The sequence below is a fragment of the Carettochelys insculpta genome, chromosome 4, assembly GCF_033958435.1.
Source record: "Carettochelys insculpta isolate YL-2023 chromosome 4, ASM3395843v1, whole genome shotgun sequence".
Classification (NCBI taxonomy): Eukaryota; Metazoa; Chordata; order Testudines; family Carettochelyidae; genus Carettochelys; species Carettochelys insculpta.
The window spans coordinates 92,025,887-92,043,623 of NC_134140.1; positions in this window are offsets into that span (position 1 = coordinate 92,025,887).

The window sequence follows — 17,737 nt, forward strand, 5'->3', positions numbered from 1 at the left end:
CAGCCCGGAGGAGGATAATAAGATGTTGAAGTAAATTTTCCATGCCTCTTTGGCCTATGGCCACGTGATTTGGAGTCCAGAAGAAGCTCTTCCAGACTCCAAAATACACGTGCTGATATGCGGCCCATGGGGATCTTCCGGAAGGAAATCCTCTTTCCAGCAGCCCCATCTTCCTCAGAATTTTGAGTTCCCAATAGCTGTATTACTGCCTGTCGGGTCTGTGCTATAGTGTATCACTGTTAGGGCTCTGTTTAGTTACAATGAGGTGCTCTACTCATTGTCATCCTCCGTACGTCCCTAGTTCTTTCTCCAACTTACATTAGAGATGGCAGAATGAATAAAATATTCATATTTTGTTCCATTTTTCACTAAAGTTTGTGGTGTGTGGCACTGAGAGTACCTGGAGTTATACCCATATCTGCTGCAGAAGTAATAGATTTTGAATGGATATGAAAGTAGATGAAAGGAAAATAGTGAGCTTCCTAACCATGCTGTGACTGCCCTGTCCAGCTGTTAAAGCAATAATGTAACTGGCATTTAGTCTGTACTGCAGATGAATTAGCACTGACGTATATACAGCTAATTATGAAAGGTGTGCAGGGGTTTATTTGATATCTACTATACACCATCAGTGACAAAAAGGGTAGGGGTCTCCTGCTGTTCGTCCACTTAGTGTGTAGGTGGGGGAGAGGGTAGGAAGAGAGACAGAGATCTTCTCTGTAGTAAGCTCACTGCTTCAAGCAGACTTTCGTTTTGTTTTATCCATGGTTAAAATAACTCAAGTTTCTCATTGTTTATGACAAATTCCCATGGGCTTAAGTAGTCACATGTTAGTACATGACTGTATATGGTTTCTATTTTCCTATATGGAGAAGGAAGAGGGAGATTAAGGGCAAATGGAAGGTTAATTATTCATTAAGCCTTCTGTTGTAATACTGTCAGTGCTTTCTGTGGCAGTGATTGCAATGCATATGAAATGGGAACAAAGAGGAAGGAACACAAGAACAGATTATAGAATATTTTTGTACATTAGATTCAAATTGGTAGGTCCTGGTGAAATTCATCATAAAGTATTTGAGGTGCTAGCTGATGCAGCCTTGGAACCATTTGTAATTATCTCCAAGAACTCATGGTAGTCGTAGAGGACTGAAGAAGGGAAAAGATAGTAACAGTCTTTGGAAGGGGGAACAAACATGATCAGAGAAATTATAGACTGTCACCCTAATTTTGATACCTGGAACGATAATTAAACAATCAATTTGTAAGCATGTAGAGAGAGCCAGATTATGAAAATTAGCCAGCATGATCATGTCAAGAGCAAATTATACCAAACCAAGCTAATTCTCTTCGACAGGGTTTCTGCCCCAGTGCGTGACGGAAAGCAACATACATGACCTTTCTTGACTCTTGTAAGATGTTTGATAAGGTCCCATGCAATGTTGTCAAAAGCGAACTAGAGAAATGTGTTGTTGATAACATTGCTGTAAGGTGGGTGTGCAATTTATTGAAATATACTCAGATATTTGATATCAATGATTCATTGTCAGATTGTGAGAGCACATCTAGTACTGTCCCCAATTGTCAGTCCTTGGCCCAGTTACTAGTCAATGTTTTCATTCATAACGTGGATCACTGAATGAAGAATGTGCTTATAAACTTTGCAAATGACATGAAGCTGGGAGGAAGCACTTTGGAGGACAGAACCAAAATTGAAAACAATCTTGGCAAATAGGAGAATTGGCCTGAATTCAATGAGAGGTTTTCTTTGGTTTGTTTGTTTTTTTTAAAAATACTATTATAATTCAGGGGCAGACTCATCAGGCGAGCAAAGAAGCTGCTTTGGGCCCACGTGCCCTCAGGGCTTCAGGCCCCAAATTGACTGTAGCATACACAGCCCATGAGCTGTGTCCTGCTTTCAACATGCTGCCTTGGGGGACACAAGTTCCAGGGGCTATTCTGGGGTGTATCAACAAAATTGTTGTATGTCAGAAGGGAGAGAGGTAATTGTCTTACTTTGTTTTGCACTGTAAGGCCTTAGCCCAATTTTTGTAGTCACTTTTGGTGGCCATACTTTACGAAAGATGTGGACAAACTAGAGAGAGTCCAGAGAAGAAAAAATGATAAAACATTTAGATAACATAACCTAGGAGAAAAGGATGAGAAATCTAGGACTATGTAGTCTTGAGAAATGAATTCTGAAAGCAAGACTTGGTAACAGTTTTGAATTATGTTAAGGGCTTTTCAAAAAGGTTTGTGATCAGTTGTCCTTCATGTCCTTTGAAAGTGAGTTAAGATGTAATTAGTTTAATCTGCAACAAGGGAGATTTAGATTAGATATTAGAAAAAAAAAGTATAGTTATTCTCTGGAATAGGGTTCTTCTGATAGAGGTTGTAGAATCCATGTCTTTGAAGGTTTTCAAGAACATGTAGAACAAAAACTAGTCAGAATTCTAAGTTTACTTTTTCCTACCTCAGTGAGTATGATTACTTCTTCAGGTCACTTTCACTCCTATGGTTCTTTGATGGGATGCCCACCTTAGTGGTTTAATATTAGATGCTGGTCAGAGGAGAAGGAACCAAAGACCATTGTGTGTGCATAGGTTTTCATTTCTCAAAAATAGGAGGAAAAATATTTGGAATTAAAATCAGCAAAAATACAACCATATTTAATCTAATTCTTGTCCTCCCCCCTCCACTCTCTGATTTGCTCACCTTGATTATCTTTTTCTGATTTGTCCTTCTTGCTTACTGCTTTTGGTTCTTTGTGCCTTAAATATTGAGTCGTGTTCTGGTCTGGCTATGGTCTGAAGTGGGTCTGTCCCACGAAAGCTCACCCAATAAACTATTTTGCTAGTCTTTAAAGTGCTACTTGACTGCTTTTTGTTCTAATAAAATAATTTGTTTATGAATCCCACAATATTTAAGACAATTTTCTTCAGTGTCTGAGCTATAAAAATCAGAAATAATTATTTCTCATTTTACCTACTGATGCCATAACTAAGATGGCTCATGGTGTTTTTCATTAGTTGTACTTAATTTAGCTTAAACCAGTTATGTCTACTAATAGCTGAATCTAATTTTATTCCCCACAAATAACAAAATTAATTCTGTAAGGCTCAGGATTGGTGTATTATGTTTTCTTCAGGAACAAAAAGGAACCGTATGCTTTCATCATGAATTATCATTTCAGGTTAAGGCAAATAAAAAAAGGCAATTCTTCATTAGAAAACACATGTATCTTCTGTTGCATGCTGCATCTCAGCTTCACAAGACGTCAGCTTGAAAGTGCAGATCAGAACATTATTTAGAAAATTAAAGGGGAAACACAAATTACATTGTTACTAAAACCAGAGTGCTCAAGATCAGTTCAAGAGACACTTAGAAATCTGTCTTTTCACAACAACCTCTTGCCCAAACCTTGTCTTTCTAATCCTCTGTCACACTTCTTCCTTTATTTCTCCTTGGAACCAAACATTTAAATTTCTCCTGCCTCTGTTTTGCACTTGCTTTCCAAAATAACTTCCCAGGCAGGTGGTACTTGTCCCCAATTCTCACCTCATCATTTAAAGATCTTTGCGTGGTTCAGCTGCTTCCTTCACACTGTGAAGAACTTCAAAAAAATCTCACAAAACTAAGGTGGTGGCTACACTACCCCCTCCTTTTGGAGGGGGCATGGTAATGAGCCACTTATGCAGACATTAATAAAATGCTGCTATGAATATGCAGTGTCTCATTAGCATAACGACTTCCACATGTGCTTCAAAAGTGCAGCTTTTGAAATGCATGCTGTGCTTGTAGCCAGGGGCCTTTCAAAATTATCCCAATTTTGAAAGCCCCTTCTTCCCATTTGGTTTTGGGAAGAAGGGGCTTTCGAAACCAGTGGGATCGTGTCGAAAGGCCCCTAGCTACGCAGGCAGTGGGCACTACTTAAGTGCCACTCTTGAAGTGTGTGTGGCTGCCATTATGCTAATGAGGTGTTGCATATTCATATCAGCATTGCATTAGCATCTGCCTAAGTGGCTCATTACCATGCTCCCTCTGAAAGGAGGGGGTAGTGTGGCCACAGGCTAAGTGAGTGAGCAACAAAATTGCAAAAGAATTTTAATGTTGAGAAATGTAAAGTGATGCACATTGGAAAAAATAAACCCACGTGTACATACAAAATGATGGGGGCTAATTTAGATATAACCCCTCAAGTGAGAGATCTTGGAGTCATTGTGGATAGTTCTCTGAAAACATCCACTCAATGTATTGCAACTGAATGCTAGGAGTCATTTAAAAGGGGATAGAGAATAAGGCAGAGAATATCATTTTGCCTCTATATAAATCCATGGTACACCCACATATTGAATATTGTGTCCAGATGTGGTCATCTCATATATTCAAAAATATATAATGGCATTGGAAAAGGTTCAGAAAATGTCCAGAAAAAAGATTAGGCATTCGGAATGGGTTTTATATGAAGAAAAAATTTAAAAAGTGGGTCTTTTCAGCTTAGAAAAAAGAAGACTGAGTGGATTTAATAGAGGTATATCAAATCCGGACTAGAGAGAGTGAATAAGGAAAAGTTATTTACTTGTTCCCATAACAAAAGAACTACAGGTCATCAAGGCTACATATGCACTACATTCTGCTTTTTGACACGAAATACAAATGAGTGAGATCAGAAATGCAAATGATGCCTGGACTTACATCTCTCATGCCTTATTTGCTTATGCTTTCTCGCATGATCTCTCTTCCAGAAGAGGCTTTTCTGGAAGCAAAAATAGCATGTAGATGGGGCTCCTTCACAAACAAACCCTGTTTTCGAAAGGACCTTTCTTCCACAAACAGAATCATTTGGGCCTGGAAAGTGGGAAATGCCTGAAATCCTAGGAACTCCCAGAACATGGAGAGTGGGGCCTCTGACAGGAGAAATGATATACTCCAGACTTACCAGTGAGGGCAGGGAGCAGCGTGCCTCTCTACCGCAAACCCCCTGAGCACTCAACCACAGCTCTGTCTAGGAGGAACCCCATTGCCCCCCCCCCCAAAATTAGCTCCCCATGAAGACATTTCACCATGAACCCCCACCCTGCCCACACAAGCTCATGCAAAGGCCAGGAAAACCACCCCATTTCTAGCTCAGCCCCCCCGCCACTCTCCCTGTGGCTGGGAGAAACAACCCTTCACCCCCACTGTTGCTAGGTCAGGGCTATGGCTCCTTCCTATGTCCCCACACTGCTGCTGTGCTGGGTGGGGAAAAAAGCTGCGGCCTTAGCCCTAGCTCCGTGCTGCTCCCCCCCTACTGACATGGGGCCTGGGAAAAATGCCGTAGCCCCAGCTCTAGCCCCTGATGGTCCTGCTGGGCAATGGCTAGAGAAAAAAGCTGGGGTGGGGACTGGGGTTATGGCTGAAGTGTTTTCCCTGGCCCAGCCCATGCAAGAGTGGGGGAGTGCCAGGGGGAAAAAATCTTAATTCACTTAAACATCCAAGTAACACTGGGTCAATTTGCTAGTATTTTGTATCTATTGTATGATTTGTTATTCTAGCGTTGTTATAATATGCATGAAATAGATCATATAAACAGGAACATCTCATATAAGAGAGATTTACCCACATAGTTTTCATAGAATTGTACCTGGGACAGTGGTGGGGATGATTGCTGATTTCCTTCCCTAGACCGTGCCTTGGATGTGAGCTAACCTCCATTGTCTGTCCTGCTGGCCAGTGATCTAAAGGTGGCTCATTATATTCTGGACCACATTGCATAAATTAATTTGGACAGGAGGAAATGATGCTGAAAGAGCAGTTATCCAAGCAGTGTGGAATGCTTTCAAAAGACATTCGATAGAGCTTGAGGCAAGGAAGAAATTATGCTTGCTTTTTTATAAAGTTTTCTAAATAAAATCTATGCACCCGTCCTGCAAATATACTAGTAGCCCATATTCATATTAGTACACTGTAGTTACAGTGACTCCAATGGTAATGCTCAAATAAGACTACTGGTGAACAATTAAAAGTTTGTTGCCTAAAGTTTATTGCCTGATATGAAAACTCCGAAGAGGTATAAAACACCTTTCATTTCATGGGTTGCTAACTCAGAAAACTTAGGTATGACCATCACATTGTCATTAAGTATTTCATTGCTGATTGTTTAAGCAAAATCATGCAGCTTTGAGTTTGTTGGAGGAACTTGAGTAGGGACAGAACCCACTGAAATTGTTTTAATACACATTTTAGAAGAGTATGTTTACATATGAATCCTTTGAATTGCAACGAATGCACTGTCTGCTTCTGTAATTGATATGTTGTTGCAACTCTGGGCAATGAACAGCCCACAAGCCAGATTCAGTTTTCCAGGGTTAGTCCCTGGCAGGCTACCACACTCTCTCTTTACCAAAATGTCCTCAAGGTTGACCAGTCTCAGTTCCTTTTGAGTACAATTCACTGTTCCTGGCCAATTGGAGCTGTGGCAAATGACATGAACTGGTCCACCACCACCTGCAGGTGCCATTGGCCAGGAAGAGAAAACAACAGCCATCAGGTGTTGTGAGCTGTTCTCTGGTCACTTAAGTAAATAAAGCATGTGGTGCCCATCAGAGGCTAACCCTGGAAAACTATGTCCAGCTCATAGGCTACTTATTACTCACCCCATGTTAGTACCTCATGAAGTCATCCATGTTGTGTGATAGACACCTGTGAATTTATATATTAGTTCTTTGCAAACAAAAGACACCAAATTCAGAAGTTAAGTGGAAGTACTCTCAGATTAAAAAACAAACAAACAATTTATAGCCTAGAAAAGTTCTACAGGATGTGATTTTTTTCCCCCTCTGTCAAAAAGTAGTAGTCTTGATCTTGTCTCCTTCACATCAGTGACATAGATTTGTAGATGAACCTTGCATTGGATGCTAGCTGAATCAAAAAATAATAACTAAGTTATTTATCTTTTTTCATTTGTTCCAGATTGTCCAAGAACAATGACAGTATGGTGGCAAGGAGACATTGCAGTGGAATTGTAGTCAGGAAATAGTTGTAGTGCCTCATTAGTACCTTTACTCACTGGCTTATTTCCTGAGTAAATCTGAGTACAGTTTTCTCTTAGTAGGCTGTGGAATTTGGAAGGGTCCAAGAATTTCCAGGAGTTTGGAGAATTTGGACTTTTATGTAGAGGAGGAAATTGTGTGGCCAGGACAACAGAGAGTTCGTGTGTCTTATGCCCAAGTCCAGCCAGAGGGACAATTCAAGGCATATGTGGATTTTGATTCTGGGGATTGTCTGTGAGACCTTGTATGGTGAGGAGTTTTGATAACAGCTTGGCACTGTCAAACTAGAGACATTGTTCATGTGAATATTGAAGTTTGTAAAGACAATGAACCTTGTGAACTCAACCAGACAGCATCTGAATCAGCTCCTCTTTGAGGTCTTTGATGCCTGGAAGTCTGCATACTAGCAGGATGTCCAAATTAATCTGAGATTCTAGAAACAAAGTTAAGGTGTCAGAGGAGAGACACTTCAAAGAAAAACACAATCAAAATTCTGCTGTTTAACACATGCTGCCATTTAATGGGCTCTCTTTGCTGATTTTCAACTACTGCAATTCTCACCAATAGACTATATTACTCATGATAACATACTGCAATGCTCCTGTAATGAATGCATTTTAGTGTGCTTCAAAATTATAGTCACAGTGCTTTACAGTTTGAGTGCTCCAGTTACAAGCTGCAGGAAATACCGAGGTACCTCTTTTATTCTGATTTAAAGCATGACCATGCCTATAAAAATAACTATGTAAAATATCCTCTTGTTTGCATTGTATTTTCTGGATTCATCTTTGTCTCTATGGGCACAAATAATTTTTATAATAGAGTGCACCTGTGGCATAATGAGTTGGGTACTATGCCCCTTGTGTGCTCAGATTAAAATGAACCACTCTATCCTTGTGATGATGAAATAGAGCAAAAGAATTCCACTTGGCGTTCAGATCTGAAGTTTAGTTTGCCAGGTCAGTAGTTAGAAAAGCTGTCATAATCCTGCTATGTTCATTTCAGAGAGTCAATTGACTGTACTTCAGCTACACTGCAAAGACTTTAAACTTTACAAATTTCCCACTGAAGCTGATATCAAAGCTCTGAAGTATAATTACTGAGAGATCTGGCTCTGATACTTTCAAAATTATATTGCAGTCCAGAGACTCCACTTTAAAGACCCATCCTGTGTTAATTATCCTACTTGGGTAAAACAATCTCATTTGCCTCAATGGAAAACTAGCCCAAGCATTGATGATTTCCAGTAAAGATTGCAGGATTGTACTATGTGAATATCAGTAAGAAGGTATTGAAGTTATTGAAGAAGAATGTGAAGTTATTCTAGAACATTATTAGTGAGAGTTTATGAGAAATTTAATATATGCCAACTTTCTAAACTTTCCTCACTGGTTTCTCTAAAATTCCAGAATGATTTAAATCAGAGTAAGAGGTTGGAGCTGGAGACCATTTGATCTGTAGAATTTAAGTGAAACAATGAAACATAGAGGGGATGAGTATAAATGAAGGAGCTAACCTTGTAAAATGAGAGTTATGACTGGTATCTCCAAACTGTGTATTTAAGATGTTACACTATGTTGAAGCTGGTAAAGGGCCAGATTTTACCACTCTTATTACCTCCTTAATCCTGTAAATTATTAAGAATGCTCAGAGTTTAGACTTCTACTTAATATAAATAAGGGTGACATAATGAGGTCCAAGGTATGTGGAGGAAATCAAGAAAATAATCACTTCTTAGAATGATATTGGAAAGTAAAATAATAAACTGTGCTTAGAATAGTCTAAAATGCATACATAAGAAACGCCAAATAAATAATACCTAAAGGCAGTGATGTCTGAACTTAATAAAAAGTTAATTGTTCTACAAGGAATAGTATGTAAAATATTTGGACTGAATTTGGGTTTAGAAGTCGTCGGTCTAACCTAATGTTTTGTAGTTGGACATACATTTTTCTTTGTGGCTGTCCACTTACTATTAATATCTTGTTAATAATCATGTGGCTCTTTTTCCTCCTCCTAAACTAAAGTGTACTCTACAGTACTTTAAAATAACAATATAAAGGCCCCTTTTATGATCTGTTGAAATATTCAGAACAGTGTGCTACTTCTAATGAATAAGTAAAACAAAAAAATAGCTTGTTAACATCTTATCCACTTCTGTATACATGGCATCACAGTTGTTTGGTGGCATGATAATAGGGTTGAGGCAGGTAAATAGTTTTTGTGAGATTTCAGTATGGAATAACATCCATTTTTGGTTGACCACAAAATTTATTCACATGCTTATCTATAAGTTATGAGGAAGAAGATTAGCATTTAATAAAAAAATCCACTGGCCACTGTTTTATTAAGCTATTACTTTTTATTAAGCTACCGCAAAATACCAATAATTATAGTGGTTTAGAAAGAAATGATTACTGGCTATTACACATTTCTGATTCCATCAAATTCAGTAATGTTCCTGCAATAACCCATGCAAGCTGTTTCTTAAAACAAAACAAACAACAACAACAACAACAAAAACAAAAAACCACAACAAAAGTATGAAACCAAACGCACAGTAACAATCAGGGCCTTTCAAAGGGAAGAAGGGGGAATACACTGCAGACTTTCCTTCCACCTAACTGCTTTTCAATATAAAATTCATGACGCACTGACATGTCAAACCATCCCAACTGTACACTTCTATGCTTTGTTTTACAGATTAAATTGTATTTTACAAATTTCTTTTATAAATTGTTTCATTTAGTATCATGTAAATTAAATGACTAGTAAGAATATTATTCCTTGAGTTTTCTGTAGTTGGAAGACTGCTTTGGTAAGGTAATTATGATTCTTTTCTAATTTTAATGTGCTGAATGATGGTGTGTTTACCACCATATGGAAGAAAAAATACATATGTGGTAAGACATCCACTCTCAATAAAACTGTCAGCCTTTCTTTCAAAGGTCACATCACTGCTGTGAAATACCAGACAGAGGCGGAAGCTGTTACACGCATCAGTCATCTCATCAAAATAATGATGTAAATTGCAATATGTCCACTGTACTATATTTATTATGGTATTTTAAAGCACTCGCACCATAGTAGATGGGTATTATTTTCCTAAAGTTTTTAATTTACATAACTGCGGAAAATGTACTTCCATGATCCACTATCTCAGAATTTCTGGTCAGAATAGATGAATTCCACATGGTGGTGTGGTAACCACACAGCTGTCAGGAAAATACGTTCACAAAAGATGATTATTTCACCATGCCATGAATATAGCAATACTGGCCCTCCACTTGCTTATGGCTTGATGAGACTGTTTTGTTCCTTAACACTCTGAGGTATATCCTGGGCTCAGTCAGCTGACATGTATTGGCTAGTTGCAGTTGATTCACCAGAGTGGAAAGAAGAGGTATCTCTTCCTGTGTGAGGTGGCTCACAACCATGAGTGCCAATTTCATCACAGATTGTCAGAAAAGAGGACACGTCCCAAAATAAGAGCATCGGAACAATGAAAGGTCCATCTAGACCGATATCTTATCTTCTGACAGAAGCAAAAGCTTTTCCCCTTGAAACATGACTACAAAAAGCCCCATGGTGAGTGATGATACATCTATTGATGCAGCATCAAGATTTGGCATTTTTTTTCCTTTTGGCCCTCTTTTTTGCTGATAGCTTCACAACATAAAGGTACATAGAATCATAGGACTGTAAGGGTCCTCAGCAGGTCATCTCATCCAGCCCCCTGCTTCAAGCAGGATCAACCCTAACTAAGTCATCCGAGCCAGGACCTTGTCAAGCCGGGACTTAAAAGCCTCTAGGGATGAAGAATCCACCACCTCCCTAGGCAACACATTCTAGTCATTCACCACCCTCCAGGTGAAGTAGTTTTTCCTAATATCCAACTTACTCCTCTCCCTCTGTAACTTCAGACCATTGCTCCTTGTTCTGCTATCTGACACCACTGACAACAGTTTCTCACAATCCTCTTTACAGGTCCCCCTCAGGAAGTTGAAGGCTGATATTAAATCATCCCCCAGTCTTCTCTTCTGCAAACTAAACAAGCCCAAATCCCTCAGTCTCTCCTCAAGGTCATGTGCTTCAGCCCTTTAATAGTTTTTGTTGCCCTCCACTGAACCTGCTCCAGCACATCCACATCCCTTTTATACTGGGGGACACAATATTCCAGATTTGTCCTCACCAGTGCCGAATAGAGAAGAACCACCACCTCTCTAGATCTGCTCACAATGCTCCTCCTAATGCACCCTAGTATGCCATTAGCCTTCTTGGCTACTGTCAGGGATTCTTTATCCTTAGGACATAATCGCCCCCGTATGTCAGGGGAAACAAGCCTCTGGCTGAGGTAAAATCAATGCGGATACATGGAAAACCTAAAGTGTCACAGGCTGCCATTTTGCTGCAGCACCAATGGCCATTTTGAGGCAGTTGGTTTCCCCGGTAACCTGAACTCATGAAGCCAGGATTCAAGTGGAGTCCTCTGATTGGCCGAAGGGAGAGAGTTTCCAGAACCTTCAGCTGAAAGGAGGACTTAATTGAAAACTGCGACACAGAATCATGAATATTAAAATCACCCCATAAATAATCATGAGAACCCTCTATAAATTCCGAGCTCTCAGCTCAGTTTAGGCCCTTGGAGATTCAGGTGAGAGCCCTGATATCCAATACAGGGAAGCATGGTGGTGTGAGCAGCCGCGTCCGCTGAATCCCTGAGGCCAGCTTCAAGAAGAGAAGCGAAGAGAGCTGACAATTGTGGTGTCCCTCCCTCAGGAAGCACCATTTCAGAGCGAATCACTATATCTGCAGTCTCCCTCAGGGGGAGCTGTTTGGGAGCTGAGAAAATCACTACAGCATCTGTCTTCAGACAACGCTGTCTAAGAGCTAATCACTGCAGCTGCAGCTTCCCTCAGGGGAAAGGCCCAAGCCGCTGCGAAGCGGTGCTTTCGTACAAGCACCCCTCCGTACTCTAGCCACGCGCTTGCATCAAGGAGCGACAAGTGGATCTCCAGCTGTACTCACCAGGTGGCGAACTGGCCCGTGGCTCCAGCCACGGGTACTGTGTACCCGGTGAGGAAGCCGGAGGCCCACCAATGTTATCCTGCTCTCCTTGATCCAGCCACACCACCGCCCACAAACCGCGTAAGTGCCAGAGCTGTCATTCATCGGCTGTGACCTATTCAACTGGACTTTTCAACCAGATTGGACCCTAACTTCGGACTGGACAATGCCGTCAGCAACGACACGTAAATTCACCAGGCCTGAGGCAAAAAGCCCTGTCCTCTCACACTAGAACTGGGATATGTTTAAATGCTATCCAAGGACATCTAAATAGGCACCAGGACCCCTTACAGGGGAGTGGGAGGTCGTAACTCTCACTGTGCCTTCTTCTGATGGTGGGAGGGTAGTGTCTGGGGGCCTGACCCCACACGGCCGGGCCTACGAAGCCTACACAATATAAAAGCCACACTTGGTTAAAAACGTTTATAATAAGTTTAATGTAGTAATGTTTAAGTTTAGTTAAGTATAGTAATAGAGCGTTGATATATACATGTATATAGGTGATAAGTAACCTAATGCCAATTAGGCGTTAATAGCTTGTCCATATTCCTTTCCCATTCTCCCATTTTTGTTCCTGAGTGAGCCAAAAAGCCCCAGGAAAAGGTTGGGGGGTAAGGAGGTCAACAGCGGACAGGGACCCAGCAGCCTCCACCACCAGCCACTTGGGCTGGGAGTAGAGCTGCGGCCCAGATTCCTTCTTCCTTTTTCCCCTCTCCTAATAACTATATTTTTCCTTTGCGGAACAATAAAGTGATAACAATATAGGAATTCTAAGATGGATCACAAATAAATCTTTGTAAGTTAAGTATAGTTTAGTTAGTAGTGATATGAGTTGGTTTATGTGTATATTTTACTGTTGTTGTTGCCTTTTTGTTTGTTGTTATCTTTGTTAATAAATTCCTTGCTAGTTGCACTTTATACCTGTGCTGAATCCCTTTCTCTCTCTCGGTCTGGGCTCCTACCTGTCAGGGAGTGGGTGGACCTTAGGTGTGATTACATTGCCTCCCGCTGGTGACCACGTTCCTCCCCTCACTGTGGGACTCCTCCTCTGAGGACCCTGGGTTTTTGGCCCCAGCTTGCCCACACTTTAATTGGCCATCTGTCGCGGGGGAAAACCACCGGGCGCTGACAGCTACGAGGGCCTGCTGTTTATTCATATCCAGCCTTTCATCCACCAGAACTCCCAGGTCCCTTTCTGCTGTACTGATGCTTAGCCAGTCAGTCCCCAGCCTACAACAATGCTTGGGATTCTTCCATCCCAAGTGCAGGACTCTACACCTTTCCTTGTTGAGCCATATCAAACTTTTTTGGCCCAATCCTCCAATTTATCCAGGTCATTCTGGATCCTATCTCTACCTGCCAACATATCTACCTCTCCCCCAGCTTTGTGTCATCCACAAACTTGCTGAGGGTGCCATGCAGTCCCTCATACCAGTCATTAATGAAGATGTTGAATAACACCAGCACCAGAACTGAGTGTTGCGGCACTCTGCTTGAAACCGACCTCCATCCAGATACTGAGCCATTGACCACTACCCATTGGGCCCAACCATCAAGCCAGCTTTTCTATCCATCTTATAGTCCACGGATCCAATCCATACTTCTTTAACTTATGGGAGAGAATGCTGTGGGAGACTGAATTAAAACCTTTGCTGAGGTCAAAGTATATCACATCCACTGAGTTCCCTATGTCCACAGAGCCTTTACCTGTCTTAACTTTCCCATTCTCCAGTGTTTTTTCTCCTCAGAATGTTCCACCGAATGACCAAACAACTGCATGTATTATTCACTGTTCATGAAACAGAGCATCGTCCCCTGATGTGACTTTACATTGGAAGAATCTATAAAGCTTCTTTTAAGGTAACTCCTCTTATTGGAGTGCATATTGGAGACCAAAAGAATGAATTAAAATAACTACGTTGTCCACTAGAATTTCTGGGTAGAGCGATTACCAGGAGCACTTTGGGAAAGAGAAAGGAGGAGATTCTGGGTAGGATGAAAATGAATGAATGTTAAATAAAATAAGTTAACTGACCTTCGAAAACTTTTGAGAGCCTCATGTATCATATAGAATTATAAAGTGCATGAAGTAATGCCACAATTCTGACCATGATCAAATACTTATAAGAGTTGATGTCAGTAGCTTTGTAGTTTGAAGCTTTCTTCTTGATTTCTTGACTGTTAGACATGAGCAAACTTCAATTTTTATCAATTATTAAAGTGTATACTAACATGTTCAATATTTTGTTATAATAAGTTCAAACTTTCTTTAATTTAGAAGAGCTACAAATGGCAAGTTTAATTACCATGATATTTGAAACTGATATATTGTTTTCCCCTTCCTCTGAAAGTGCTTGATATTAGTGCTTTCAGTAAATGCCATAATGTGACATATTCCTTTTGTCATATCATGCCAACATTCATTGTAATATTTATTAAAATAAGCATAAATCTTTTGAAATATGTTCTAGAACCCTCCTCCTGCAACCTCTCAAGATAATGAAAGACCTTACACTGCCGTAAAGCAGTAAAAACTGTGGTGTTCTGATTTAGTGTTTGAAAAAATGTCAGGTTTGCACAATGTGTGTGTAGCAGTATTGAAGTAACTGAAATTCTGTCCCAACATAACAAAATATTTTACAGTAACTTTTTGGGTAACAAAGCCAGGAAGATGTTTTCTTTAAATGGTTTATCTTTTTGAAATTTTTATTTCGTTTTATCATTGATGGCCTCTTTATTAACCTTTCCCTTATGAAGGTCTGTCTACTTTAATAGTGCTCAATAATCTGCATAGGAATTCTTCCTGTGCCATCAAATGCTGATTAGGATACAAATTCGAGTAACATGTAAGTAACAAATGATTCCAGTTAAAAACATCATTTATACAGATTTAATGTTACCATTTGATCACTAATCTTGCTAGTCCAGCAAGATTTCAGTTACTGGATATGCATTTATCATAGGCGTGACCAAGTTTCTCTGTCTCATAAAGTGTATTTAAAACCATGAATCCTGGCTCTTAGTGTTCTGTGCTGTTGTTTAACACTAATTTACCCCTCCGTGTCTTCTAAAAGTCCAATAAACAGTGGAAGAGTTGGTAATGCTGCTAGACAATAATGACTTCCCACAGTTCAACGGAGTCTCTGATTTGGCACCAGTCATGTCCTGATGTTCAAGGTGTAATTTTCACTCTATCAAATGTTGGCCCCAGTAGAGAAAGCAGTTGTTGATGTTTAGCGCATATAGCAAGATTTTGTCAGGCCTAGGTATGATGGCAAACTGTGATGCCTTTTATAACTATTGGACAGTTAGATAAATTATATTTTGAAGCATAAAATTTTTTGTCTGAGGGTCAGGGAAATATTTACTGCAGTCATCCCAAATAACAACATCCATTTTCTTTGTACGTTTCTGAGAGTCATTGTACCTACTGTGTGTAGGCTGGTGCAAGGAGAGGATGAGGATCAGATTGGGATGAGAGGTAGTTATTTTCTGGATTCACTAGTCACAAGTCTGAGCAGGTGCTGCAAAATAAAAATGGTAACTGTTATGGGCTAAAGTAGTGGCAGTGCGATAGGGTAGAAATGTTTGTGTTGCCATTCCATATTCTCACTGTGGAAAGTGAAATCCTAGTATACCTTGGTTATTGAAGTTTTATGGTTGAAAAAATTGCATTTTTTAGGAAATGATAGCCAGGAAATTATTTTGGATTTAATCAGTGATGTTAAATATTTAATTTCTTTGTAGGTAAATACAAAACTTATTCGTCCATTTTCTAGAGAGAAGCCTCTATCAAGCAAATAACTATGGAATAGTTTGATGCTAAATAGACCTTAATGTGAAAAAATGAAACACTGAAAATAACTGCCATTTCTTGCTGAGGCCTTTCCATCAATCCTGTTCAGGTCACATTGCATTTTCAATAGTGTTTGTATTATCTGTCCTTAGCCTATGCAGTGCAGTTGTAGCCTTGGTCGAATAGATATATTCTCTCTTCCACTTTGTCTTTCTAATATCATTTTTCTGGAACTTGATCTTGACATGGAATCTAAAGATTTGCTTTTATTCTAGTGCTTATTTTAACAGAATTAGCACCCATGAATCATATTTCAAAATATCATTTTTGCTCTGTAAGTTAATTTTTTGCAAGCACAACTTGTTAGAAGTTATTCTAAATATTAAACTAAATATACGTAAAATGACAGACTAATTGCCAAACTATATGAGTCTCATGATGGGGAAAGTAGAGATATTTAATACTTTGGTATGCATTCTACTTTCTACCTGTTAACGGCTGTGATGAGAAGTCATAGTGATAATAGGAAACTAGAAAAGATAGAAAGATACTATGAGACTGAACATGTTAAACATAAAAACGTATACTGTGCAAGCAGAATGAGAGATTTGACTGAAGGGTCAGTTGCCCCTGACAGTTCTCAAATGGTGTCGAAGTATATTACTGTCCAAAGACATGTTCAGCTTCTTCCATGTATTATCTATGTAACTGTTTCTGTGAAAGAAACTAATTTAAAACTTCATTGTGACATGTTTTAAACAATAAAAAAGATTAAATATAAGGCCTGTCTCTTACTTATGTTATAGTAGCCCCTACCTTACCTGAGATCAGGATCCCAGAATGATGTACATGTAGTAAATTATGAATGTTCTTTTAAAAAGTTCATGCCCTAAATAGACAAGACAGACGAAAACTGAGAGGTGTTTTATCAAGCAAAGAAAATATTTACTGCACAGAAATAAGAATAATTTCTTCACTTTGAGAACAACAGGGTGTCCTGTGGCACCTTATAGACTAACAGATATTTTGGAGCATAAGCTTTCGAGGGCAAAGACCCACTTTGTCAGATGCATGACTGGGGGTGAGTGGGTTCAGAGGAATATTTAAAGGGGGGAGTCCCAGTAAAAGGGAGGACCAGAGCTGACAAAGTCTATTCAATCAGGGTAGAAATAACCCATTATCAGTAGTATACATCAAGAGAGGATAAAAAAAAACAAGTCAGATCAGTCGGGGGGATGTGTCCCATTGTCAGATTCTAAGGTGGAGGTGTGAACTTCCACAGTAGAGAAACTGCTTCTTCCTTCACTTTCACAGACCTTGGGAGGCAGGCCTGTCCTTGCCCACAGACAGCTGCCAATCTTAAACAAATTCTCACCAGCAACTATAGACCACAACACAGTAACTCTAAACCTGGAACCAATCCCTGAAACAAACCTTGCCACCAACTCTGCTCACATATCTATGCCAAAGATATCATCACAGGACCTACCATCAACCATATCATCAGAGGATCCTTTACCTGTGCAATATAATATATGCCATCATTTGCCAGCAATGCCCCACTGCAATTTACATTGGCCAAACTGGACAGTCTCTACGTAAAAGAATAAATGGACATACATCAGACATCAGGAACCTCAACATACTAAAACCTGTAGGAGAACACTTCAGTCTCCCTGGACACTCAGTAACAGATTTAAAAGTAGCAGTCCTCTAACAAAAAGATTTCAAAAATAAAATGGAGAGAGAAATCTCTGAGCTGCAATTCATTTGCAAATTTGACTCCATCAACCAAAGATTAAACAGAGAATTGGAGTGGCTTGGACCCTTACAAAAGCAGTTTCTC